We start from the raw sequence: 24,835 nt of genomic DNA, 5'->3' as shown, positions 1-24,835 counted from the left end.
TTAGTCAGGCAGACTCAAATGGGTATAGATGATATATGAAAAAACATAAAGATAAAGATAGAGATACTTATGTATATCATTGGTGAGAGCTCAGATAAGCGTATGAAGATGCCTTCCCTTCGTCTCTCTGCTTTCCTATGTCTTCATCCAATCCTTCTACTCCTTTCCATGGCAAGCTTATGCAAGGGTTCACCGTTGTCAGTGGCTACCTCCCATCCCTCAGTGGAAATGTTCAAGCACCCTGTCACGGCACGGCTCCATCTGTCGGTTCTCGGTCAGGCCGGAATAGAATCCATTGATTCTTTGCGTCTGTCACTAAACGCCCTGCCTGCTAGGAGTTTGAAGCACGTCACAGTCATTCAATCATTGAATCCTACTCAGAATACCACAGACAAGGTTAGACCTCCGGATTCTCTTGAATGCCGCCATCAGTTCTTGCTATACCACGAAGACTCTGATCTCACGGAATGGCTGGCTCGTTTGTCAGGCGAGCACTCGGTTGTTAGGCGATCAACCATGCATCGTGTATCAGGAATCCAAGAGATAAACATTAGAGCCTTGTTGCTTGCAGAACAGAGTGGTTGTCAGTCACTTGTTCATAAGTGAGAATGATGATGAGTGTCACATAATCATCACATTCATCAATTCTTGAGTGCAAATGAATATCTTGGAAAGAACAAGCGGAATTGAATAGAAGAACAATAGTAATTGCATTAATACTCGAGGTACAGCAGAGCTCCACACCTTAATCTATGGTGTGAAAACTCCACCGTTGAAAATACATAAGAACAAGGTCTAGGCATGGCCGTGAGGCCAGCCTCCCAAAGTGATCAAAAGATCTCAAGAAAAAGGTTCCAAAGATCAGATGATTAGATGATTTCTAAATACAATAGTAAAAGGTCCTACTTATAGAAAACTAGTAGCCTAAGGGTTACAGAGATGAGTAAAATGACATAAAAATCCACTTCCGGGCCACTTGGTGTGTGCTTGGGCTGAGCAATGAAGCATTTTCGTGTAGAGACTTTCTTGGAGTTAAACGCCAGCTTTGTGCCAGTTTGGGCGTTTAACTCCCATTTGGTGCCAGTTTCGGCGTTTAACGCTGGGAAATCTGAAGGTGAATTTGAACGCCGGTTTGGGCCATCAAATCTTGGGCAAAGTATGAACTATCATATATTGCTGGAAAGCCCAGGATGTCTACTTTCTAACGCCGTTGAGAGCGCGCTAATTGGGCTTCTGTAGCTCCAGAAAATCTACTTCGAGTGCAGGGAGGTCAGAATCCAACAGCATCTGCAGTCCTTTTCAGTCTCTGGATCAGATTTTTGCTCAGGTCCCTCAATTTCAGCCAGAAAGTACCTGAAATCATAGAAAAACACACAAACTCATAGTAAAGTCCAGAAAAGTGAATTTTAACTAAAAACTAATAAAAATATACTAAAAACTCAACTCAAACTACTAAAAACATACTAAAAACAATGCCAAAAAGCGTACAAATTATCCGCTCATCAAGGATCAACAGAGACCTCAACAAGGTTTCAACAACAATAATGGTGGAAGAAACAGGTTTAGCAATGGCAAGCCTTTTCCATCATTTCTCAGCAACAGACAGAGAATTCTAAGCAGAACAACTCTGACTTAGCAACCATGGTCTGATCTAATCAAAACCACTCAAAGTTTCATGACTGAAATAAGGTCCTCCATTAGAAACTTGGAGGCACAAGGGTCAGCTGAGCAAGAAAATTACTGAACTCCCTCTAGTACTCTTCCAAGCAATACAGAAGAAAATCCAAAAGGAGAGTGCAAGGCCATCAACATGGCCGAATTTGGAGAGGAAGGAGAGGCAGTGAACGCCACTGAGGAAGACCTCAATGGAACTGGCCTCCCAGAGTCCTCCCTATGAGGAACCATGGGAATCTGAGGCTCACACTGAGACCATAGAGATTCCATTGGATTTACTTCTGCCATTCATGAGCTCTGATGAGTATTCTTCCTCTGAAGAGGATGAGTATGTCACTGAAGAGCAAGTTGCTAAATACCTTGGAGCAATCATGAAGCTAAATGACAAGTTATTTGGTAATGAGACTTGGGAGGATGAACCCCCTTTGCTCACCAAAGAACTGGATGACTTGTCTAGGCAGAAATTACCTCAAAAGAGACAGGATCCTGGGAAATTTTCCATACCTTGTACCATAGGCACCATGACCTTTAAGAAGGCTCTGTGTGACTTAGGGTCAAGCATAAACCTCATGCCTCTCTCTGTAATGGAGAAGCTAGGGATCTTTGAGGTACAAGCTGCAAGAATCTCACTAGAGATGGCAGACAATTCAAAGAAACAAGCTTATGGACTTGTAGAGGATGTTCTGGTAAAGGTTGAAGACCATTACATCCCTGCTAATTTCATAGTCCTAGAGACCGGGAAGTGCATGGATGAATCCATCATCCTTGGGAGACCCTTCCTAGCCACAGCAAAGGCTGTGATTGATGTGGACAGAGGAGAATTGATCATTCAAGTGAATGAAGAATCCTTTGTGTTTAAGGCTCAAGGATATCCCTCTGTTACCATGGAGAGGAAGCATGAAGAGCTTCTCTCAAAATAGAGTCAAACAGAGCCCCCACAGTCAAAATCTAAGTTTGGTGTTGGGAGGCCACAACCAAATTCTAAGTTTGGTGTTGAACCCCCACATCCAAACTCTAAGTTTGGTGTTGGGAGGTTCCAACATTGCTCTGAGTATCTATAAGGCTCCATGAGAGCCCTCTGTCAAGCTACTGACATTAAAGAAGCGCTTGTTGGGAGGCAACCCAATGTTATATTTTATCTATTTTCCTTTGTTATTTTATGTTTTCTGTAGGTTGATGATCATGAGAAGTCACAAAATCCATTGAAAAAGCAAAAATAGAATGAAAAACAGAAAGAAAAATAACACACCCTAGAGGAGAACTTGCTGGCGTTTAAACGCCAGTGAAGCTAGCAAATGGGCGTTTAACGCCCAGTCTGGCACCATTCTGGGCGTTTAACACCAGAAAGGGGCACCAGACTGGCGTTAAACGCTAGGAAAGGGCAAGAAGTTGGCGTTAAACACCAGAAATGGGCACCAGCCCGGCGTTTAACGCCAGAATTAGCATGAAGAGCAATTTTGCTCGCCAGTTGGTGCAGGGATGACTTTTCCTTGACACCTCGGGATCTGTGGACCCCACAGGATCCCCACCTATCCCACCACTCACATCCATCCTTCATAAAACCTCACCTACCTCACTATTCAAATTCAAACCACTTTCCCTCTCAAACCCACCCTCCCATAATCGAACCTTACCACTCCCTCATTTTCACACACCCTAAACACTACTCCTCCCCCTTTGGCCGAACCACAAAGCCACCTCCATCTCCTCTATTTCTTCTTCTTCTACTCTTTTCTTTCTTCTTTTTCTCGAGGACAAGCAAACGTTTGAAGTTTGGTATGGTAAAAGCATTGCTTTTTGTTTTTCCATAACCATTTATGGCATCCAAGGCTGGAGAAACCTCTAGAAAGAGGAAAGGGAAGGCAAAAGCTTCCACCTCCGAGTCATGGGAAATGGAGAGATTCATCTCAAGGGTGCATCAAGACCACTTCTATGAAGTTGTGGCCTTGAAAAAGGTGATCCCCGAGGTCCCTTTCAAACTCAAAAAGAGTGAATATCCGGAGATCCGACATGAGATCCGAAGAAGAGGTTGGGAAGTTCTTACCAACCCCATTCAACAAGTCGGAATCTTAATAGTTCAAGAGTTCTATGCCAATGCATGGATCACCAAGAACCATGATCAAAGTGTGAACCCGGACCCAAAGAATTGGCTTACAATGGTTCGGGGGAAATACTTAGATTTTAGTCCGAAAAATGTAAGGTTGGCATTCAACTTGCCCATGATGCAAGGAGATGAACACCCTTACACTAGAAGGGTCAACTTTGATCAAAGGTTGGACCAAGTCCTCACAGTCATTTGTGAAGAGGGCGCCCAATGGAAGATAGATTCAAGAGGGAAGCTGGTTCAATTGAGAAGGCATGACCTCAAGCCCGTAGCTAGGGGATGGTTGGAGTTTATCCAACGCTCAATCATTCCCACTAGCAACCGGTCTAAAGTTACTCTAGACCGGGCCATCATGATTCATAGCATCATGATTGGAGAAGAAGTAGAAGTTCATGAGGTTATAGCCCAAGAACTTTATAAGGTGGCGGACAAGTCCTCTACCTTGGCAAGGTTAGCCTTTCCTCATCTCATTTGTCACCTATGTTATTCAGTTGGAGTTGACATAGAGGGAGACATCCCCATTGATGAGGACAAGCCCATCACCAAGAAAAGGATGGAGCAAATAAGAGATCCCACTCATCATGAAATGCCTGAGATACCTTAATGGATGCACTTTCCTCCACAAAACTATTGGGAGCAAATCAACACCTCCCTAGGAGAATTGAGTTCCAACATGGGACAACTAAGGGTGGAGCACCAAGAACATTCCATCCTCCTCCATGAAATTAGAGAAGATCAAAGAATCATGAGAGAGGAGCAACAAAGGCAAGGAAGAGACATTGAGGAGCTCAAGCACTCCATAAGATCTTCAAGAGGAAGAATAAGCCGCCATCACTAAGGTGGACCCGTTCTTTAATTTCCTTGTTTTTTATTTTCCTGTTTTTCGAAAAATCATGCTTATGTTTATCTATGTTTGTGTCTTGTTATCATTAGTGTCTTAGTGTCTATGCCTTAAAGTTATGAATGTCCTATGAATCCATCACCTTTCTTAAATGAAAAATGTTCTTAATTGAAAAAGAGAAGAATTGCATGAATTTTAAATTTTATAACAGATTGATTATTTTGATGTGGTGGCAATACTTTTGTTTTCTGAATGTATGTTTAAACAGTGCATATGTCTTTTGAATTTGTTGATTTATGATTGGTTGGCTCTTGAAAGAATGATGAAAAAGGAGACATGTTACTGAGGATCTGAAAAATCATAAAAAAATGATTCTTGAAGCAAGAAAAAGCAGTGAATACAAAAAAAAAGAGAAAAAAAAATGAAAAAAAGGGAAAAAGAAAAAAAGAAAGAAATAAAGTTGTGATCCAAGGCAAAAAGAGTGTGCTTAAGAACCCTGGACACCTCTAATTGGGGACTCTAGCAAAGCTGAGTCACAATCTGAAAAGGTTCACCCAATTATGTGTCTGTGGCATGTATGTATCCGGTGGTAATACTGGAAGACAGAGTGCTTTGGGCCACGGCCAAGACTCATAAAGTAGCTGTGTTCAAGAATCATCATACTTAACTAGGAGAATCAATAACACTATCTGGATTCTGAGTTCCTATAGAAGCCAATCATTCTGAATTTCAAAGGATAGAGTGAGATGCCAAAACTGTTCAGAGACAAAAAGCTAAAAGTCCCGCTCATCTAATTAATACTGATCTTCATAGATGTTTTTGGAATTCATTGCATATTTTCTTCTCTTTATCTTATTTGATTTTCAGTTGCTTGAGGACAAGCAACAATTTAGGTTTGGTGTTGTGATGAGCGGATAATTTGTACGCTTTTTGGCATTGTTTTTAGTATGTTTTTAGTATGTTTTAGTTAGTTTTTAGTATATTTTTATTAGTTTTAGTTAAAATTCACTTTTCTGGACTTTACTATGAGTTTGTGTGTTTTTCTGTGATTTCAGGTATTTTCTGGCTGAAATTGAGGGACTTGAGCAAAAATCTGATTCAGAGACTGAAAAGGACTGCAGATGCTGTTGGATTCTGACCTCCCTGCACTCGAAGTGGAGTGTCTGGAGCTACAGAAGCCCAATTGGCGCGCTCTTAACGGCGTTGGAAAGTAGACATTCGGGGCTTTCCAGCAATGTGTAATAGTCCATACTTTGCCCAAGATTTGATGGTCCAAACCGGCGTTCCAAATCAGCTCAAAACTGCCCGGCGTTAAACGCCGGAACTGGCACAAGAATGGGAGTTAAACGCCCAAACTGGCACAAAAGCTGGCGTTTAACTCCAAAAAAAGTCTCTACACGAAAATGTTTCAATGCTCAGCCCAAGCACACACCAAGTGGGCCCGGAAGTGGATTTTTCTGTCATTTACTCATTTCTGTAAACCTTAGGCTACTAGTTCTTTATAAATAAGACCTTTTGCTATTGTATTTTCATCTTGGGATCTTAGATCATTTTTAGATCTTTGAATCTTTTGATCATGTTTTGGGGGCTGGCCTCACGGCCATGCCTAGACCTTATTCTTATGTATTTTCAACGGTGGAGTTTCTACACACCATAGATTAAGGTATGGAGCTCTGCTGTACCTCGAGTATTAATGCAATTACTATTGTTCTTCTATTCAATTCAGCTTGTTCTTATTCCAAGATATTCATTCGTACTCAAGAACTTGATGAATGTGATGATTATGTGACGCTCATCATCATTCTCACTTATGAACGCGTGCCTGACAACCATTCCCGTTCTACAAGCAAACAAGGCTTGAATGTTTATCTCTTGGATTCTTTAATCGGAATCTTCATGGTATAAGCTAGAATTGATGGCGGCATTCAAGAGAATCTGGAAGGTCTAAACCTTGTCTGTGGTATTCTGAGTAGGATTCAATGATTGAATGACTGTGACGAGCTTCAAACTCCTGAAGGCTGGGCGTTAGTGACAGACGCAAAAGAATCAATGGATTCTATTCCAACCTGATTGAGAACCGACAGTTGATTAGCCGTGCCGTGACAGGGTGCGTTGAACATTTTCACTGAGAGGACGGGATTGTAGCCACTGACAACGGTGATGCCCAACATACAGCTTGCCATGGAAAGGAGTAAGAAGGATTGGATGAAGACAGTAAGAAAGCAGAGAGACGGAAGGGACAAAGCATCTCCATTCGCTTATCTGAAGTTCTCACCAATGAATTACATAAGTATCTCTATCTTTATCTTTATGTTTTATTCATATATCATCCATGACCATTTGAATCTGCCTGACTAAGATTTACAAGGTGACCATAGCTTGCTTCATACCTGATGAGCGGATAATTTGTATGCTTTTTGGCATTGTTTTTAGTATGTTTTTAGTAGTTTTAGTTTAGTTTTTATTATATTTTTATTAGTTTTTAATTAAAATTCACTTTTCTGGACTTTACTATGAGTTTGTGTGTTTTTCTGTGATTTCAGGTATTTTCTGGCTGAAATTGAGGGACCTGAGCAAAAATCTGATTCAGAGACTGAAAAGGACTGCAGATGCTGTTGGATTCTGACCTCCCTGCACTCGAAGTGGATTTTCTGGAGCTACAGAAGCCCAATTGGCGCGCTCTCAACGGCGTTGGAAAGTAGACATCCTGGGCTTTCCGGCAATATATAATAGTCCATACTTTGCCCAAGATTTGATGGCCCAAACCGGCGTTCAAAGTCACCCTCAGAATTCCCAGCGTTAAACGCCGGAACTGGCACCTAACTGGGAGTTAAACGCCCAAACTGGCATAAAAGCTGGAGTTAAACGCCAGGAAGAGTCTCTACACGAAAAATGCTTCATTGCTCAGCCCAAGCACACCAAGTGGGCCGGAAGTGGATTTTTATGTCATTTACTCATCTTTGTACACCTTAGGCTACTAGTTTCTATAGTAGGACCTTTTACTATTGTATTGAGATCTAGGAATCTTTGGACATCTAGTTCTTAGATCATTGGGAGGCTGGCCTCACGGCCATGCCTAGACCTTGTTCTTATGTATTTCAACGGTGGAGTTTCTACACACCATAGATTAAGGTGTGGAGCTCTGCTGTACCTCGAGTATTAATGCAATTACTATTGTTCTTTCATTCAATTCCGCTTGTTCTTTATCCAAGATATCACTTGTTCTTCAACATGATGAAGGTGATGATTGACGCCCATCACCATTCTCACCCATGAACAAGGTGACTGACAACCATTCTTGTTCTACAAGCATCTGAGGCTTAGTGAATATCTCTTGGATTCTTCGGAATCCTCGTGGTATAGGCAGGACCTGATGGCGGCATTCAAGAGAATCCGGAAGGTCTAAACCTTGTCTGTGGTATTCTGAGTAGGATTCAATGATTGAATGACTGTGACGTGCTTCAAACCTGTAACCTACTGGGCGTTAGTGACAGACGCAAAAGAGTTATTCTATTCCGGTAGGGGAGGGAACCAAACCGGTGATTGGCAGCACTGTGACAGAGTGTGTGCATTAGCTTTCACTGCGCGGATGGGAGGTAGCTGCTGACAACAGTGAAACCCTACACGAGCTTGCCATGGAAAGGAGTAAGAAGGATTGGATGAAGACATTAGGAAAGCAGAGAGACGGAAGGGAAGGCATCTTCATACACTTGTCTGAAGCTCTTACACCAATGATATACATAAGTATCCCTATCCTTATCTTTTATGTTATTTTCGTTCATCACTATACCCATTTGAGTCTGCCTGACTGAGATTTACAAGATGACCATAGCTTGCTTCATACCACCAATCTCCGTGGGATCGACCCTTACTCGCGTAAGGTTTATTACTTGGACGACCCAGTGCACTTGCTGGTTAGTTGTGCGAAGTTGTAGTGATCACAATTTCGTGCACCAAGTTTTTGGCGCCGTTGCCGGGGATTGTTCTTGTGTATGGACAACTGACGGTTCATCTTGTTGCTTAGATTAGGTATTATTTTTCTTCAGAATTCTTAAGAATGAATTCTAGTGTTTCAAGGTGATGTTCTTATCATCACCAAAGCTGATTGATCCTCATCAATTTAGCTCTTGAATGCAATGTCCTGCTAAAGCTTAGCCGGCCATGTCTAATTCCTTTAGACTAAAGCTTTAGACTAACATTGCATGATTCCTGGAATTCTCATTAAGAATTTTGATACCTTTATTTTCCTTTTCACTTAATTTTCGAAAAAGCACAAAAAAATTACAAAATCATAAAATCCAAAAATATTTCTTGTTTGAGTCTAGAGTCTCATCTTAAGTTTAGTGTCAATTGCATGTTTCTGTTCTTCTTGCATTTTTCGAATTTATGCATGTGTCTTTATTAATCTTCAATTTGTTCTTGATGATTTACTTGTTTTGATCTTCGAATTCTATTGACTTGAGTGTTTTGTTGTTTCTCATATGCATTCTTATTTTGTTAGTGTCAATAGTGTACAAACTGCTAAGTTTGGTGTCTTGCATGCATTGTTATTTGATTTTTGTTGCATTTTGATTAGTCCTTATTATTAAAAATCCAAAAAATATTTTTAATTTGTATCTTTTCAAGTCAATAATACAGAGAATTGAAGATTCAGAACATACAGCAGAGGAATTATACAGAAAAAGCTGGGCATTCAAAAATGCCCAGTGAAGAAGACAGACTGGCGTTTAAACGCCAGCCAGGGTGCCTGGCTGGGCGTTTAACGCCCAAAAGGGTATAGTTTTGGGCGTTAAACGCCAAAATGTGCACCATTCTGGGCGTTTAACGCCAGGATGGCAAAGGGGGAAGATTTTGTTTTTCAAATCAAATTTTTTTTCAAGTTTTCAAAGTTTTTCAAAATCAAATCTTTTTCAAATCATATCTTTTCAATCAAATGTTTTCAAAATCAATTTCTTTCCTTTTTCAAAGATACTTACTAACAATTAATGATTTGATTGAACATTTTTTTCCTTTTCTGTTGAGGAAGGTTTTATGTTTGAATCATATCTTTTCTTGTTAGGCAAGTCATTAATTTTTAAAATCAAATCTTTTTTAAAATTGTTTTCAAATCATATCTTTTAAAATTGTTTTCAAATCATATCTTTTTAAAATTGTTTTCAAATCATATCTCTTCAATCATATCTTTTTAAAACCATAATTTTTCAATCACATCTTTTTCAAAATAAGTTTTCAATCATATCTTTTTGATTTCTAATTTAAAATCTTTTTCAAAAATTACTTGATTTCTTTTCCACTCTTATTTTCGAAAATCAATTAAGTGTTTTTCAAAATGTTTTCAAAATCTTTTACTTAAATTTTCGAAAATTACTTCCCTTCTTCTCACATCCTTCTATTTTTGGACTAACTCTATTCCTTAATGCAAAATTCGAACTCCATCTTCTTTGATAAGTTCGAATTTTCTACCTCTGTCTTCCATTTTTCTTCCTCTGACACCTAAAGGAATCTCTATACTGTGACATAGAGGATTCCATACTTTCTTGTTCTCTTCTCTTTCATATAAGTAGGAACAAAGACAAAGGCATTCTTGTTGAAGCTGACCCTGAACCTGAGAGGACCTGACCGAATTCTTCAAAGAAGAAGAAGACATGGCAGCCGAAAACAACAACAATGCCAACAATGCAAGGAAGGTGCTGGGTGACTTTACTGCACCTACTCCCAACTTCTATGGGAGAAGCATCTCTATCCCTGCCATTGGAGCAAACAACTTTGAGCTAAAGCCTCAATTAGTTTCTCTAATGCAACAGAATTGCAAGTTCCATGGACTTCCAATGGAAGATCCTCATCAATTTTTAGCTGAGTTCTTGCAAATCTGTGACACAGTCAAGACTAATGGGGTTGACCCTGAGGTCTATAGACTGATGCTATTCCCTTTTGCTGTAAGAGACAGAGCTAGGACATGGTTGGACTCTCAACCTAAGGAAAGCCTGGACTCTTGGGAAAAGCTAGTCAATGCCTTCTTGGCAAAGTTCTTTCCACCACAAGATGGAGTAAGCTTAGAGTGGAAGTCCAAACCTTCAGACAGAAGGATGGAGAATCCCTCTATGAAGCTTGGGAAAGATACAAACAATTAGTCAGAAAATGTCCCTCAGACATGCTTTCTGAATGGAGCATCATAGGTATTTTCTATGATGGTCTCTCTGAACTATCCAAGATGTCTTTGGATAGCTCTGCTGGAGGATCTCTTCACTTGAAGAAGACGCCTACAGAGGCTCAAGAACTAATTGAAATGGTTGCAAATAACCAATTCATGTACACTTCTGAAAGGAATCCTGTAAACAATGGGACTAATCAGAAGAAAGGAGTTCTTGAGATTGATACTCTGAATGCCATATTGGCTCAGAATAAAATATTGACTCAACAAGTCAATTTGATTTCTCAAAGTCTGTCTGGAATGCAAAATGCACCAAGCAGTACTAAGGATGCTTCATCTGAGGAAGAAGCCTATGATCCTGAGAACTCTTCAATGGAAGAGGTGAATTACCTAGGAGAACCCTATGGAAACACCTATAATTCTTCATGGAGAAATCACCCCAATTTCTCATGGAAGAATCAAGAGAGACCTCAACAAGGTTTCAATAACAATAATGGTGGAAGAAACAGGTTTAGCAATGGCAAGCCTTTTCCATCATCTTCTCAGCAACAGATAGAGAGTTCTAAGCAGAGTACTTCTGACTTAGCAACAATGGTCTCTGATCTAATAAAGACCACTCAAAGTTTCATGACTGAAACAAGGTCCTCCATTAGGAATTTGGAAGGACAAGTGGGTCAGCTGAGTAAGAAAATTAATGAACTCCCTCCTAGTACTCTCCCAAGCAATACAGAAGAAAATCCAAAAGGAGAGTGCAAAGCCATAGACATGGCCGAATATGGAGAGGAAAGAGAGGAGGAGGACGCCATTGAGGAAGACCCCAATGGGCGTGCACCAATCTCCTCTGAGTTCCTCAATGAGGAACAATGGGAATCTGAGGCTCAAAATGAGACCATAGAGATTCCATTGGACTTACTTCTGCCATTCATGAGCTCTGATGAGTATTCTTCCTCTGAAGAGGATGAGTATGTCACTGAAGAGCAAGTTGCTAAATACCTTGAAGCAATCATGAAGCTAAATGACAAGTTATTTGGAAATGAGACTTGGGAGGATGAACCACCTTTGCTCACCAAAGAACTGGATGACTTGTCTAGGCAGAAACTGCCTCAAAAGAGGCAGGATCCTGGGAAGTTTTCTATACCTTGTACCATAGGCACCATGACCTTCAAGAAGGCCTTGTGTGACTTAGGGTCAAGTGTAAACCTCATGCCCCTCTCTGTAATGGAGAAATTAGGGATCTTTGAGGTGCAAGCTGCAAGAATCTCATTAGAGATGGCAGACAATTCAAGAAAACAAGCTCATGGACTTGTAGAGAATGTTTTGGTGAAGATTGAAGACCATTACATCCCTACTGACTTTATAGTCCTAGAGACTGGGAAGTGCATGGATGAATCCATCATCCTTGGCAGACCCTTCCTAGCCACAGCAAAGGCTGTGATTGATGTTGATAGAGGAGAGTTGATCATTCAAGTGAATGAAGAATCCTTGGTGTTTAAGGCCCAAGGACATCCCTCTATCATCATGGAGAGGAAGCATGAAGAGCTTCTCTCAAAACAGAGCCAAGCAGAGCCCCCACAGTCAAACTCTAAGTTTGGTGTTGGGAGGCCACAACCAAACTCTAAGTTTGGTGTTGAACCCCCACATTCAAACTCTAAGTTTGGTGTTGGGAGGTTCCAACACGGTTCTGAGTATTTCTGAGGCTCCATGAGAGTCCTCTGTCAAGCTAATGACATTAAAGAAGCGCTTGTTGGGAGGCAACCCAATGTTTTATAATTAACTATTTCCTTTTGTTATTTTATCTTTTTTGTAGGTTGATGATCATAAGAAGTCACAAAATCCATTGAAAAAGCAAAAACAGAATGAAAAACAGGAAGAAAAACAGCACACCCTGGAGGAAGAACTCACTGGCGTTTAAACGCCAGTGAGGCTAGCAGTTGGGCGTTTAACGCCCAGTCTGGCACCATTCTGGGCGTTTAACGCCAGAAAGGGGCACCAGACTGGCGTTAAACGCCAGAAAAGGGCTAGAACCTGGCGTTAAATGCCAGAAATGGGCACCAGCCCGGCGTTTAACGCCAGAAATGGCTCAAAACGTGGATTTTGATGCCATTTGGTGCAGGGATGACTTTTCCTTGACACCTCAGGATCTGTGGACCCCACAGGATCCCTACCACACTCTCTCTTCTTCTTCACCCATTCACCAATCACCTCAACATCTCTTTCTCTTCACCACTCACATCCATCCTTCATAAACCACCACTTCTCCCCCTTTTTGGCCGAACCACAAAGCCATCTCCCTCTCCCCCATTTCTTCTTCTTCTACTCTCTTCTTTCTTCTTTTGCTCGAGGACGAGCAAACCTTTTAAGTTTGGTGTGGTAAAAGCATTGCTTTTTGTTTTTCCATAACCATTTATGGCATCCAAAGCCGGTTCAACTGAGAAGGCATGACCTCAAGCCCATCACTAAGAAAAGGATGGAGCAAACAAGAGATCCCTAAGATACCTCAAGGGATGCACTTTCCTCCACAAGACTACTGGGAACAAATTAACACCTCCCTAGGAAAATTAAGATTCCAACATGGGACAACTAAGGGTGGAGCACCAAGAACATGCCATCCTCCTCCATGAAATTGGAGAAGATCAAAGGATCATGAGAGAGGAGCAACAAAGACAAGGAAGAGACATTGAGGAGCTCAAGCACTCCATAGGATCTTCAAGAGAAAGAAAGAGCCGCCATCACTAAGGTGGACCCGTTCTTTAATCTCCTTGTTCTTTATTTTTCTGTTTTTCGAATTTTAGTGCTTTCTGTTTATCCATGTTTGTGTCTTATGATCATTAGTGTCTTAGTGTCCATGCCTTAAAGCTGTGAATATGAATCCATCACCTTTCTTAAATGAAAACTATTTTTATCACAAAAGAACAAGAAGTACAGGATTTCAAATTCATCTTTAAAACTAGCTTAATTAGTTTGATGTGGTGGCAACACTTTTGTTCTCTGAATGTATGCTTGAACAGTGCATATGTCTTTTGAATTTGTGGTTCATGAATGTTAAAATTGTTGGCTCTTGAAAGAATGATGAAAAAGGAGACATGTTACTGAGGATCTGAAAAATCATAAAAATGATTCTTGAAGCAAGAAAAAGCAGTGAATACAAAAAAAAAGAGGGAGAAAAAGAAGGAGAAAAACGAAAAAAGGGAGAAAGAGAAAAAGAAAGAAAAAGAAAGAAATAAAGTTGTGATCCAAGGCAAAAAGAGTGTGCTTAAGAACCCTGGACACCTCTAATTGGGGACTTTAGCAAAGCTGAGTCACAATCTGAAAAGGTTCACCCAATTATGTGTCTGTGGCATGTATGTATCCGGTGGTAATACTGGAAGACAGAGTGCTTTGGGCCACAGCCAAGACTCATACACTAGCTATGTTCAAGAATCATCATACTTAACTAGGAGAATCAATAACACTATCTGAGTTCTGAGTTCTTATAGATGCCAATCATTCTGAACCTCAGAGGATAAATTGAGATGCCAAAACTGTTTGGAGGCAAAAAGCTACTAGTCCCGCTCATCTAATTTGGAGCTATGTTTCATTGATAGTTTGGAGTCTATAGTATATTCTCTTCTTTTTATCTTATTTGATTTTCAGTTGCTTGGGGACAAGCAACAATTTAAGTTTGGTGTTGTGATGAGCGGATAATTTGTATGCTTTTTGGCATTGTTTTTAGTATGTTTTTAGTAGTTTTAGTTTAGTTTTTATTATATTTTTATTAGTTTTTAATTAAAATTTACTTTTCTGGACTTTACTATGAGTTTGTGTGTTTTTCTGTGATTTCAGGTATTTTCTGGCTGAAATTGAGGGACCTGAGCAAAAATCTGATTCAGAGACTGAAAAGGACTGCAGATGCTGTTGGATTCTGACCTCCCTGCACTCGAAGTGGATTTTCTGGAGCTACAGAAGCCCAATTGGCGCGCTCTCAACGGCGTTGGAAAGTAGACATCCTGGGCTTTCCAGCAATATATAATAGTCCATACTTTGCCCAAGATTTGATGGCCCAAACCGGCGTTCAAAGTCACCCTCAGAATTCCCAGCGTTAAACGCCGGAACTGGCACCTAACTGGGAGTTAAACGCCCAAACTGGCATAAAAGCTGGAGTTAAACGCCAGGAAGAGTCTCTACACGAAAAATGCTTCATTGCTCAGCCCAAGCACACACCAAGTGGGCCCGGAAGTGGATTTTTATGTCATTTACTCATCTTTGTACACCTTAGGCTACTAGTTTCTATAAGTAGGACCTTTTACTATTGTATTTGAGATCTAGGAATCTTTGGACATCTAGTTCTTAGATCATTGGGAGGCTGGCCTCACGGCCATGCCTAGACCTTGTTCTTATGTATTTTCAACGGTGGAGTTTCTACACACCATAGATTAAGGTGTGGAGCTCTGCTGTACCTCGAGTATTAATGCAATTACTATTGTTCTTTCATTCAATTCCGCTTGTTCTTTATCCAAGATATCACTTGTTCTTCAACATGATGAAGGTGATGATTGACGCCCATCACCATTCTCACCCATGAACAAGGTGACTGACAACCATTCTTGTTCTACAAGCATCTGAGGCTTAGTGAATATCTCTTGGATTCTTCGGAATCCTCGTGGTATAGGCAGGACCTGATGGCGGCATTCAAGAGAATCCGGAAGGTCTAAACCTTGTCTGTGGTATTCTGAGTAGGATTCAATGATTGAATGACTGTGACGTGCTTCAAACCTGTAACCTACTGGGCGTTAGTGACAGACGCAAAAGAGTTATTCTATTCCGGTAGGGGAGGGAACCAAACCGGTGATTGGCAGCACTGTGACAGAGTGTGTGCATTAGCTTTCACTGCGCGGATGGGAGGTAGCTGCTGACAACAGTGAAACCCTACACGAGCTTGCCATGGAAAGGAGTAAGAAGGATTGGATGAAGACATTAGGAAAGCAGAGAGACGGAAGGGAAGGCATCTTCATACACTTGTCTGAAGCTCTTACACCAATGATATACATAAGTATCCCTATCCTTATCTTTTATGTTATTTTCGTTCATCACTATACCCATTTGAGTCTGCCTGACTGAGATTTACAAGATGACCATAGCTTGCTTCATACCACCAATCTCCGTGGGATCGACCCTTACTCGCGTAAGGTTTATTACTTGGACGACCCAGTGCACTTGCTGGTTAGTTGTGCGAAGTTGTAGTGATCACAATTTCGTGCACCAATACCAATAATCTCCGTGGGATCGACCCTTACTCGCGTAAGGTTTATTACTTGGACGACCCAGTGCACTTGCTGGTTAGTTGTGCGAAGTTGTGTTTATACCATGGTATTGAGCACCAAGTTTTTGGATTCATTACCGGGGATTATTTGAGTTGTGAAGAGTAGTGATCACAATTTTGTGCACCATGCTCCTCACGATGTGGTACAGTGTGGCCGGGACCTCCCTGCTCAGCCTGGGTAGGTGCCTCCTCCTCGTGATCGCTCACCTCCTCCTCAGATGTGTCGGAGGGCGTGTCGGGCTCGGAGGAAATGTCACCACAGAGCGGATCATCAGCTTGAGGTGCTCATAGCATCGCTTGTGGCGATGCTCAGACCTCTCAAAAAGTCGCCTGGTGCGACGGTCAGATCTCTCAAACTGCTGCTGGTGATGGCGCTCCATCTGATCTAGGCGGTCAAAGAGTCGGTGCACCATACGGTAGACGGGCTCAGGAGCATGTGGGGGTGCAGTGGGTGGTGCTGGTTCAGTGGGAGCAGAAGGGGTAGCTGAAGACGTGGCTGCCTCAGTAGTGTCAGTGAGAAATAGAGGCGGTAGCCGAAAGCCAGGAACTTCCGACTGTGCGGGATGATCTTTCGGCACTCTGCTGCGGGGGGCTTTTCATCAACAGCCTCCCAAGGGACCTCAGCTCGGCGACCCAACTGTGTAATCAGGTAAGGAAAAGAGAGGGTGCCTCTAACTTGGACCCTGGCCATGTAATGCCGGATGAAGCGAGGTAGATAAAGGTCCTTACCCGTCATCACACACCAGATGAGGGTAATCATAGCAGCTGGCACCTCCGTCTCATGAGTGCTCGGCATCACATAGTTGCTCAGAATCTGTTGCCATAGTCGAGCCTCATCATTCAGATATATAAGCCTGATTTCCTTTGGTACCAATGTGCTAGTTCCCATGACCCAAGGAACAGTAGGATCAAGAGTGATGTCCTTCTTTACTGCATCCCAATCAAACCTCATGAATCTCATATCTTCCTCAGCTTTCTGGTAACCATCTGGCTGATCTGATTTAGGTAGAAGATGGAGGATTTCTTCAATTACTTCCTCGGTAACCAGAATCTGTTTGCCTCTGAGCTGTACTGCATCTAGAGATGATAGAAAGTAGTTATTGTAGAATTCTCTAACCTAGGATGAGTTGACCTCAGTTAGGTTCCTCTCCAGAAAGAACTAGCCTCTCTGTTTGATCTGATCTGAGGTGTACTGCTGGAGTTCTTCTGGAATTTTGAGGGTCCTTTCCATGTGTAGGTTCCTGGAGGTGGCAAAGGTTGGGTATTTCAACTCACAGTATTTGTTTGCAAATTTTACCAGGTCAGCTGAAGGTACCAACTGATCAGCCTTTTCCTGCAGGGTAAAGTTCTTTTCCCGCCAGGAATCATCATGTAAGATGCTAAGGATGGAACCAGAGGATTCACTTCGTTTCCGTTTGCCAGTGGTGACTTTGCCCTTACCCCTGCCTTGAGAATCAGACATCCTAAAAAAAAAATAGAATTTTTCAAGATATAATTGAGGAATAAAAGCAGGAAAACAAGTAGGCAAATAAGAAGATAAGTATGAAGTAGCAAAGGAGCAGTAGAAAAATGAAATGAGTTAAGTAAATGTATATTTCGGATTGTGTTGGAGTTGAAAAGCGGAGATGAGAAATCACAGTCCAAAATGTTTTAGAAGTGAAAAACTTGTTAAATAGAAAAACAATAATCATGCCGTGAGTGAAATGAATTTAAAGAAGTAGGGAAAAGGTAAAGCGGGAAGTTAGAAAGTTAAAAATGGGTAAAATTGAAAAAGAGGTTAGAAAGAGAAAATCAGTGAGTTAGTAAAAAAGAAGTCATAGTAAGTGGCATGATGATTGGTTCCCAAGTAACAAGAATTTCACAATTTGAAGCAACAGTCAACTCATATTCAAGAAGGAAAAATAGGGTATTGATGATGATTCAGATAGATATAGAAGTAGTAAAAAGTAAAATCAAACCATCAATAAATCAATTTATTAACCAGGAGATCAAAAGTAATAAGAATGTTGGCCCGTGCATTCAAGAATAGGTTTGGTATGCGTGGAGCAGTTCAAAAATGAGAATTGCCAAAACCAATACTTGAATGTAGAAGGAAAAGTAATTTGCAGAAAATTGGGCAGCATTCCGGCTAAAATTGGATGTTCCCGGAAAACAAATAACAAGAATAGTTTATATGTAATGAAATAAGGCTGCACAAATAGCAAGAATAAGAAAGAGCAGTGTAACAGCAGCATGTAACAGTCAAGAGCAACATATGAACAGGATCAACATCATAGCCAGAATAAATTGCAGAATAGATAAACAGATAGCAGGAACGGTGCAATTATCAGGCCTAAATCCACTATCCAGATCCTAGCTACCTAACCACCTAGAATCCACTACAAACATGCATCTCTATCAAGCCTATGCGGAACAGAGATTGAAAAACAAACTAAAAAGTCGCAAGGATGAATCGCCATATGGCGGAACCTGGTGCGTAAAGAGCGAGGAGATGGGGCAGAGATGATGGCAGATGGGTGATGATGCGGCGGCGCTGGGTGAGGCATGGCGGCACGACGGTGGGGTAGTGGCCGTCGGAGGCTTGGCGCGGTAAGGTATGGTGATGGAGGAGAGTGAGAGAGGGGAAGAAGAAGGAGGAAAGAAGAGAGGGTTGGGGTCGCGACGGGTCTGGGTGGTCGGGGGTGGTGTTGCGGCTGTCTTGGTAGTCGGAGGTGGTGGCTAGGGTGGTTGAGAGAGAGAGAGTTACAGATGTTAGAGAGAGAGAAGGTTGGGGTTTGGGTCGCGCGAAGGGTAGGCTTCGCGTGACTTGGGGTTAGTGATCGCGAATCCATGCGAACGCGTGGAGGATGCGATCGCGTGAGTAGGGTGAAATAAGGTTGACGCGGATGCGTGATCGACGCAATCGCGTGGATTGGGTGTAACATAGGTGACGCGGATGCGTGAGGCATGCGATCGCGTTGCTGGAATTTGTGCTAGACGCACGCTTCCAGCATCATTTCAGCGCAAGTCTTTGTTTGGTTTGGGGTTCATAATATCCACGCGATGCGATCGCGTCGCTCACGCTTTCGCGTGGGATGGGTGTTGTGTAAGTGACGCGTTCGCGTGGGTTGTTGGTGCTAAACGCGCAATAGCCGCACGATTCCAGCCCAACTTTCTGGGCGTTAGATCTTTACGTCGATATCGAGATCACGCGTTCGCGTTGGTGACACGGACGCGTGGGAGGCCTTTTTTGAGATTGACACGATCGCATGGGGAACGCGGTTGCGTGGAACAATTGTGTTAAATGCACGCTTCCAGCATTGCTTCAGCGTGACTCTCTGTTCACTTTCCTATTCTTTTAATGCACTTGCGACGTGGACGCGTCAGCAACGCTGTCGCGTCGCGTGCTCTTTTTTTTTTTTATGCAGTATGCAGAATGCAAAATGCAGTGAATGTCATGCAAAAACTTCAGGTTCAAACAAAATTCAAAAACAGAGCAAAATAGAGGGGGAATGATCATACCATGGTGGGTTGTCTCCCACCTAGCACTTTTAGTTAAAGTCCTTAAGTTGGACATTTGATGAGCTTCCTGCTATGGTGACTTGTGCTTGAATTCGTCCAGAAATCTCCACCAGTGTTTGGAATGCCAGCATCCTCCGGGGTCCCAAACAAAGTACGTAAAGCCCTTGTGTGAGTTCAAACAGGCTTTCAGGCTCTCGGAGTGTTGAATGGGAGAATAGATTCCAGGATCCCAAACTTTGCTTTTAAATCCGCCTTTGTCTTGATCTATATTTTTCCATCCGGGCGGTTTAGAAAGTAGATTCTCACCATGGTGACCAAACGTTTCCCGAGATCCGTTCGATTGATCATGATGCCAATCCGTGCACTTCGAGTTGAAGCGTGGAACTTTATTGAACCTTGTGCACCAACTCTGAGTACGAGCCATTTCCTTCTTACTCTTAAAGCCGCAGAGAGCTCTAAGCTAGCCATCTGTCTCAAGCAAACCATATTCAAGTGGAAAATTGAAGATAAAGGTCAAGGATTTTACCCACTTGAAGTTTGTGTTGGGTGGTAGTGGCCTTGGGATCAGTGTTTTCAGTGGTTCTGCAAGCTCTACTCCCTTGTGGTCTTTTGTGAATTCCTCCACTTCTTGGCAATTTTCTTCCAATTTAACCATGTCTTGATCAAGGTCACTGATATCTTCCTCATCACTTGAGTCATAATTGGGAGGTTGAAAAATTCGACCTCTGCATCATCTTCGTATTCACTTGGGGAAGATTCTTCTGTCTCAAAGAATTCACTTGCGGATGCAAGAGCATTACTAGGAGAACTTGAGTCTTGGGTCATTCCGTCCAGTTTCTCATAAGATACCTGCCTTGGGGGATGTGCAACATCCTCTTTAGCGTCAATTGTAACGTCCTCGACGGAATTCTCCACAACTCTGGATTCCTGCAGAGGTTCTGCATATCCTAAATCTTCAACCAACTCTTCTTCTTCTACAATGACAGCGTTCTCTACTTGTTCCAGTACAAAGTTATGCCCTATGCTGTCCACTGGAGCTTCTCGTGTCTTCTTCACAATACATTCTTCATTAGATTCTCCACATGAAGCCATGGGAGTCTATTGAGTGTCCGAACGTCTGGAAGATAATTGATTTATTGCTTGCTCCAGTTGATGAAGAGTTGCATTGAATTGGTTTACTGATTCTTCGAAACAAACCTGTGATTCTTGGCTTGATGGATATGGACATGGTGTGTATGAGAGTGGTGGTTCTTGGGAGTAATTGAATTGGCGTTGGGGCGGATAAGGATCATGTGGTAGTGAATGGTGAAAAAAAGTTTGTGAGTATGGTGGGTTGAGGTTGTGTTGAAAGGATGGTCTTTGAGCATAGGGTGGGGCTTGTTGGTACCTACAAGGCGGTCCACCATATCTATCAGCTTGGTATGCATTGTAGAATGGTCTCTGTCCATGATATCTAGGAGGGTGTTGTTGCCTAAAGGAGTGATCAGATCCTCTTGGCTCCATCCATCTTTGATTGCTTAGACCTTGATGCATAGTCCTGTTATAGCTTCCATTCCTTGCAACAAAATTAGAACTAAACTCAAAGCGAGAGGGGTGAGAATTCATAGTAGTTATCAGAAATGAGGAGGGAAGAGAAGAAACAAATAAACAAGTAAAAGAAAAATATTTACAATAACCAATAATAAGGCACACGTTTGCAATTCCCTGGTAACGGCGCCATTTTGACGTTAGGATTTTTTCTAGTAAAGAATTTTGTAAAAATATAGTCGCGTTGTGAGTATAGATTCTAAACCAACAGAAAATCCATTCGTACAAACATTTTGGTTGTCACAAGTAACAAACCCTTTAAAATTGATAACCGAGTATTTAAATCTCGGGTCGTCTTCTCAAGGAATTGCAGGGAGGTATGCTCTTATTATTGGTTATGAGTCTTGTAAATTGGGGGTTTTGAAAGTGAGGAAGGAGTATGTTGAATGACAAGTAAAATAAATAAATAACTGATAAAATAAACTCTTGGCAAGATATGAGAAATTAGAAGTCCTATCCTAGTTATCCTTATCAGGTGTGATGAGAATTGGGTTTTAATCCCACTTAGTTATCCTTTACTAAAGCAAAGGAAAGTCAAGTGGACTAATTAGTTTGATCCTCAAGTCCTAGTCAATCCCTGTGGGAAGACTAGCTTTAGAGCGATCTAGATCAATTAGAATCTGCCAATTTCAACCACTGTTGAGTTTGACAACTCAAGAGTTACCAATTAATCAACCAAAGCCAAAAGGGAATAAAATACACTTGAATGAAAATAATTTGGATAGAGCCCAAGCATCAATAACATATAAGTCTGAAATACCTCAATTTATATTAAATAAAGATGTCAATTCCAACATGGACAATATTCATAAGCCAATTGGGAAATATAAATCAAACACAAATAAAAGTATCGGAGTAAATAAAAGTAGAAGAGAAACATAAATTATTGAACCTGATACGATGAAGTAATCCTAATGACTAAAGAAATCCTAATCTTAAAACCTAAGAGAGAGGAGAGAACCTCTCCCACTAAAAACTACATCTAAATCCTAAAAAGTGTGTATTCTCTCTATATCTTATGAATGGGTGGATTCCTCCATTTATAATCCTTTAATCTGTGTTCTCTGGGCTTGGATCTGGGCCAAAAAGAGCCCAGAAATCGCTAAAAACGAGATCTGCAAATTCTGCAGATCGCGCACGCCACGCGTCCGCGTGGGTCACGCAGTCTCGTCGTCTGGAGTGTTGCTCTTCCACGCGGTCGCGTCAGTCATGTGTCCGCGTCAGTTGTATTTCGCAAGTCATGCGTTCGCCTCATCCATGCACTCGCGTCGATTCCTTTTTGTGCGAACCACGTGTTCGCGTCGTCCATGCAGACGCGTCACTGCCAGTTTCATCAAAACTCCATTTTATGCTTTCCTTCCATTTTTGTATGTCTCCTTTCCATCCTTTAAATCATTCCTGCCTTAGAAGATCTGAAAATACTTAACACACAAATCACGACATCGAATGGCAATACAAGGTAATTAAAATTAATATTTTTAAAGCCTAAGAAACATGTTTTTCACATACATCACATAATAAGGAAGGGAAAGTAAAACCATGCAATTTCACATGCATAAGTAGGTGAAGGATTGAATAAATCACTTAAATTCAACACAAAATATATCATAAAATATGGGTTTATCAGCCTCTAACTGGGTTCGTGAGGGTTCTGGTTGTGGTATTGAACTAATGGCTTGTAATGGGGAAGAGAGGGTCTGTGAGAAGAGCGGGGGATTGGGCATACTTCTATGTATACACTTGTTTGTTTTCTTAGTTGAATGTGAAGCTTTTGTTCACAAAGTTTGAATGCCTGGTTCTGACACAGTTGAACTGTGCTCCCTCTCAACTCCATCCCAATACTTAGGCATTTCTCCGTGGTTTTGAATCTCTGATGATGTTTCTGAATCATACGCCTTCTTTAAACCTGTTTTTCTTACTCTTTCAGTCGAAAGGGGTTCAAAAGGGCCTCTAGATAAACTTGAGTGGTTATTTGGGGCACTCCTTATTTTTGTTGTTTAAATCTTCTTTCAAAAGCTTTAAAGAAATGCTTGTGAAAATTCGATCCTGTGAGACGGAGTATCCCTTTTTCCTTGATGAGGAGTTGGGTGAGAAATTTCCTCTCTACTAGTGTCCTGAGTTTATGCAGGTTCTAGATGTCTTGGAGAGGTCAAAGGAGGATAATTTAATTTTGGAGTACCTTATTGAATGTTTTTCTTCTGGTAAAATGTTGTCCATTGATGAGGTTCTGAAGCTCAAAAGTGACTTTGATGGTTTGAGTAATTATATAGGTTAGTGCTTTGGAGAATCTGTTATGTTTTGTTGGTCTATTTTTTATACTGAGAGAACTTCTGAGCTTCTTTGTTTTTGTTCTAGGGGGAAAGTTCCGAGATGGTCTTCGGCTAAGATGAGGTCATTCTTCGAGAGGAAAAAAGAGGGGAAGGATGCCTCGGCAAGCAAGGTTGTGAAGGAAACTAATGCTGATGTTGCCCAGTCTAGTGCGCATCCTCCCGGGGGGGGGGGAGTGAAAGAGCCCTGAGCCTGAGGGGTCGGTTGAGGTGCTTTCTGGTGTTGACCTAGTTTTCACCGTAGGGGTTAGGAGTGGGGTGAGGAGGCAGATGTGCTTGCATGGGTTTGCATCTGGTGGTAGTTCAAAATCTGTTTGGAGTGACCGATTTTCTTTTGGTGCCTTAGCGGATAGGGTTGCACAGAATCCTCAGGATGTTCAGCTTTTAAAAGATGTCGGCAAAGAGACCGTTGGCCAATACATACATGTTAGTTTATTCCTCGTTTGTATTGCTGTTTTGGTTTAGTAATTGTAGTTGTTGTCCTTTGTAGGTGATGGCTACTAGGTTGCTTTGCATCGGTTGCAGTACGGAGATGTTGGGAATTGAGGAAAAAAGGGAGGTAGATAAAGTGAGTAAACTTGAGAAATCGCTTGCAGAGAGGGATGGGGTTATTGTTGATTTGGCGAAAAGGATGAAGGATATGGAGACTGAAGCTGAGTCTTTATAAGACCAAATTCAATATCTTCAAGAGAAAATTTGATCTCTTCAAGAGCAACTTAAGGAATTAGATGTGGAGAAAGGAAGGCTAACTGCTCGGATTCAAGAGCTAGAGGATGGGGGTTTGGAAATGTTTGCTGTTGGGTTTGACCGAGCAGTGAGCCAGGTGTTTGTTTTTACTTCTGAGTTCGAAGTTAATTAGTTTGATGTTACGAAAATTGTTATTGAGGGAAAATTGGTCGATGATGAGCCTGGGGATGAAGTCCAGGATGAGAATCTCGATGTTAATGACAAATGAATGTTGACTTTTGTATTTGATGGTTCTAGACCTTTGTTAGAACTTTAGTTTTCTTATTTTGTATTTTGGTAGAGAATGGCTATGACTTTGTATGCGACATGCCTTTCTGTTTATTATGAATGCATGTTTGTTTTTTCTATAGAATGTTTTGTTCGGATAGAATGTATAACATGAAAATTTGAATGAAGTTTGATAGATTTGAATGATGTTTAATGGGCTTTGAAGTGGATGGCCTCATTAAAACCTCCCCGAGTAAAACCCTTTTTCGAGGATAAAACCTCGGTGGTAGGAAAAAGAGTACATTCCAAACTTCAATAGTTTACAAATGATTAAGTATGATAAAATCGCAATGAAGAAATGTTCCAAGTATTTGCCATGACTTGGTGGTTTTCGAAC

The 24,835-nt window shown here is 41.5% G+C and overlaps 1 non-coding gene across 1 annotated transcript; it reads right to left on the bottom strand.

Moving 5' to 3' along the window:
* Window positions 1-10,668: 10,668 nt before the first annotated feature.
* LOC130978108 (small nucleolar RNA R71) lies at window positions 10,669-10,776 on the bottom strand. The gene has a single exon (XR_009085770.1). It is a non-coding gene; the product is annotated as a small nucleolar RNA R71 (small nucleolar RNA).
* Between the last annotated feature and the right edge of the window lie 14,059 nt (window positions 10,777-24,835).

The sequence above is a fragment of the Arachis stenosperma genome, chromosome 4, assembly GCF_014773155.1.
Source record: "Arachis stenosperma cultivar V10309 chromosome 4, arast.V10309.gnm1.PFL2, whole genome shotgun sequence".
Classification (NCBI taxonomy): domain Eukaryota; kingdom Viridiplantae; phylum Streptophyta; class Magnoliopsida; order Fabales; family Fabaceae; genus Arachis; species Arachis stenosperma.
This window is presented reverse-complemented; position numbering and strand designations above follow the sequence as displayed.